Genomic DNA, 4367 nt, shown 5'->3' on the forward strand with positions numbered 1-4367 from the left:
TTCATCAAGTACTGCTTTAACTTGTCGAACGCTTCTCGACACTCATCATCCCAGTTGACTCGTGCATTCTTCTTTAAGAGCTTGAAGAATGGCTTGGCGGTTTCAGAAAGTTGGGAAATGAATCGGGCAATGTAATTCAACCTCCCCAAAAGACTCCGGACTTCTTTCACCGTTGATGGAGGCTGCAGCTCACATATGGCTTTAGCTCTAGCTGGGTCGATCTCAATCCCTTTACTATTCACAATGAATCCAAGTAATTTACCAAATGTTGCTCCAAACACGCATTTAGTGGGATTCAGTTGAAGCTTGAATTCACGGAGTCGATCAAACAACCTTTTCAAGGTTTCGATATGGCTTTTCCCAGGTCGAGTCTTGTCGAACATATCATCAACATAGACCTCGATCTCTTGATGCATCATGTCGTGGAACAGTGCTACCATTTTAATAAAACATAAAAGAAAAAACTACCTAATCTGATTTTTTCAGGGGATACGACCCCTTTTCTTTTCCTAGTGTATTAATCAGACCCAGGAACATAAAAACATAGGAGAGAGTCGACCACCGGCGTAACAACTTTAGGTCGGTCAACAGCTGTTATAGTAATTGTAGGTAATTCTCTCTTATCAGATTTTTTTTTTTGATTTCCTTATTTAAGAATTCGAAATAAGCTTGCGATTTTAACCCTAAGACTATGAATATTCTAAAACAAACTTAACCCTAATTCGATTTTTTTGATTTTTTCCTCTTATGAAAATAAAATTGATCCAAACACACGACATCTAATCAAGCAAGACAATATTGATATCCAAAAATTGGCGAACCATATCTCGCGCATGAGATCGGGTTGGCCAATTTTAAATTAAATCGCGAATCGAATCTCGGGCTTGAGATTGGATTGTCGATTTTTTTAAGGGATAGCAAGTCGGATTTCGGGCGCGAAAATCGGACTGTCAATCCGTAGCTTGAGGACTATTTCATGTTGGAATATCAATAATATATTAAAGAACAATTCCACTAAAACAGAATATTAAAGAAATAATAAAAAAAAAAAAAATAAAAGAAAAACTACCTAATCTGATTTTTCTTCTTTTCTTTTTTTTTTTCTCTTTTTTGAGCACGGCTTGCTCGCAGGTCTCCAAAGGCAGTGGGTCAATCGATTTGGCAAAGGGGAACTCCCGGCAAAGGGGCGGCGGAGTGGCAATGGTCACGGGTCAGGCGGGATAAGGGCGGCATGGGCGAAGCCACCAGTGTTCGGGCACCGGCAAAGGTGCGCGAGTGTAGCAGTAGCTTCACGGCGTCACGAACAACAGCGGGTCACAGACCAGCGCGGCGAGATGGGCAGTAGCTGAGGCGGTCTGGCGTCGTGGTTGAGGAGGAGTCGGTGAACAGTGGACTCACGGCTTCGAGTGGGCGGAGCAGGGCAGGAAAGGCTATGGCGTCGGGCTTCACGGACGGCGACCGGCGGGCTTCGTGAGGAGACAACAGACGCGCGGCGAGAGGCGAGCTGCTATGGCGCCGATGCTCAGGCGGAGGGATGCAGGCGGAGACGCGGCGCGGAGATCCGAGCGCGATGGTGCGGCGCGGTGCAGGGGCACAGTGGTGCGACAACCAGCGGTGTGCGGGCAGCAATGGTCCGGCTCAGATCTGCCAGAGTTGAGTGCTCAAGCGGGTAGATCAAGGCAGTGGCAGTGGTGTCATCTATCGGGCGTGGATCAGCAGCACTCGGAGCAGGGGCACGCGATGATTGGTGGCTGGGCGCGGACTGTGCGAGGCGCAGGAGCAACAGCAACGGCGTGGAGGCGATGATCGGCAGGTTGTGGAGGCGCGGCTGCCGACGTCGGTAGCCGCGAAAGGAGAGTGCGAGGTTCGGCGGGCGGTAGAGCTGCAGCGTCGGCTTTGCAGCTTCTGAGCAGAAGGGGTCGCCGGCGGAATCTAAGAAGAAGAAGAAGAACCGTTGTTCTTCTTTTCCTCTTTTTTTTTTAAATTTTTTTTTCTCCTTTTCTCTCTCTACCTCACGTCTCCTCCCTCACTCACGGCAATTCTCTCTCTGACTTTTCCTTTTCCCTGCAGTTTGTCAGGGAAAAGAAAAGAGAAAAAGCTCTCTTTTTGTTGAAGATTGACAAGGAAGAAAACCTTTCTCCCTCTCTTTTTACTTGACTTCTTTTTCCCCCTTTGACGAAGAGAATCCTCGAAAAGCCCCCCCTTCTCTTGCCGTACACGATTGCTTTTATAGGTAAAAATAGGTGATCTTCGTGGATTGACAAACATTCACATCTAGAATGAAATGTTTGAATGAAAATAATCAAGACATCCAGGTCTAGACTGAGATGTCAAGATTTTTGTACTCGAGACACCTAGATCCAGACTAAGTATAACGAGAAAGGTCGAAAAAACATTCACATCCAAAGTGAAATGTTTAACAAAGAGAATTGAGTCATCTAGATCCAGACTGAGATGTCAAAATTTTTGGAATGCAATTTGTATGCAAATGGTAAAGGAACCTACCTGAAATATCTTACCTTCAAGGAGGGTAGAGTGATTCAAGATAGTTGCTGTTACATGTTCAGGACCCGTACCTTTCTATGGTCGCCTAAAATAGTAACGAAGAGACTACTTTCTTGGGACCCGTACCTTTCTACGGTTGCCTAAAATAGTAACGAAGAGACTACTTTCCTAGGACCCGTACCTTTCTACGGTCGCCTAGTAGGGCAGTGTTTGGTTGTGTCTAGGACCTGTACCTTTCTACGGTTGCCTAAACGGGGATTCGCTTTCCAAGACCCGTACCTCTCTACGGTCGCCTGAATAAGGAATCATTTTCCAAGACCCGTACCTTTCTACGGTCGCCTAAACGGGGATTCGCTTTCCAGGACCCGTACCTATCTACGGTCGCTTGAATAAGGAATCATTTTCCAAGACTCGTACCTTTCTACGGTCGCCTGAACTGAGGTTATTGTTTTTCCAGGACCTGTACCTTTCTACGGTTGCCTGTTAGAGCAATAAGGTTGTCTAGGACCCGTACCTTTCTACAGTCGCCTAAACTAAGATTTTGCTTGGCTAGGACCCGAACCTTTCTTCGGTCACCTTAACCAGACTGAATCTGGAGAAAAATCTTTGGGGGACAGCTCGATCGAGTGTCGGTGTTTTCAAAAGGGAATACCTGCACAATGACAAGTATTTAAGGTATGTATAGAGATATACTTACCTGGTATCATCTCTCGTTCTGGGGAAATGTCTTCGCAAAAACATGGTCATAGGAGAAGCAATATGCATTTGTGATCACAAACATGCATTAATTTAAGGGAGGTTCATGCACTATGATTTATATCAAGCCTGCATCACTTAATTTCCATTGGGAAGGATTTCACAAAGAATATTCCAATTTGAACACATGAGTGTCATGGATGTGCCAAATGGGAGACCTCTTGGTCTAAAAGGACTTTTCACTCATCCTCATTAAAATGGGTTGTTTTATCCTGACCTTTGATGCATGATTTTTGACAATCACTCTATCTTTTCATCATCATGCCAAACAAGGGTTCGAGCAATCTTGCAAGTGGTACGAACTTACCAATCTGAGAGGTCTTTAACAGGGACTGCAATGCTGGCTTGGTCAACGGCTTAGCAAAGGAGACTCTTTGAGTCGAGGCTATTAAAAAATGAATGATGTTTCACAATCATCTTGGAGTTTACAAGTCAAGAAACATGAGAAATGAATCAGAAATTATCTTACTCGCACTTCTTCGAGCAATGCTTTCAAACATATGAACTTCTACATTAATTCAAATGCCCTAGTCTGAAGAGACTTTGTAAAGGGACGTAACGTAAGTTGGGTCCATGGGTTGAGAAACGAAATGATCATTTGGCTTAAAAAGTGTTTAGGGGGCTCTTCGAGGATTCTCTTCGTCAAAGGGGGAAAATGAAGTCAAGTAAAAAGAGAGGGAGAAAGGTTTTCTTCCTTGTCCATCTTCAACAAAAAGAGAGTTTTTTCTCTTTTCTTTTCCCTAACAAACTGCAGGGAAAAGGAAAAGTCAGAGAGAGAATTGCCGTGAGAGAGGGAGGAGACGTGAGGTAGAGAGAGAAAAGGAGAAAATATAAAAAAAAAAAAAAAAAAAAAAAAAGAGGAAAAGAAGAACAGGGTTCTTCTTCTTCTTCGATTCCGCCACGGCGACCCCTTCTACTCAAAAGCTGCAAGGCGACGCCCGCAGCCTACCGCCCGCCGACCCTCTCGCACTCTCTTCCACCGCTACCGACGTCGGCAGCCACGCCTCCACAACCTGCCTGTCATCGCCTCCACGCCGTTGCTGCTGCTCCTGCACCTCGCACAGCTCACGCCCAGCCACCAATCACCGCGTGCCCCTGCTCCGAGT

This window comes from Eucalyptus grandis, chromosome 7 (genome assembly GCF_016545825.1).
Source record: "Eucalyptus grandis isolate ANBG69807.140 chromosome 7, ASM1654582v1, whole genome shotgun sequence".
NCBI lineage: Eukaryota > Viridiplantae > Streptophyta > Magnoliopsida > Myrtales > Myrtaceae > Eucalyptus > Eucalyptus grandis.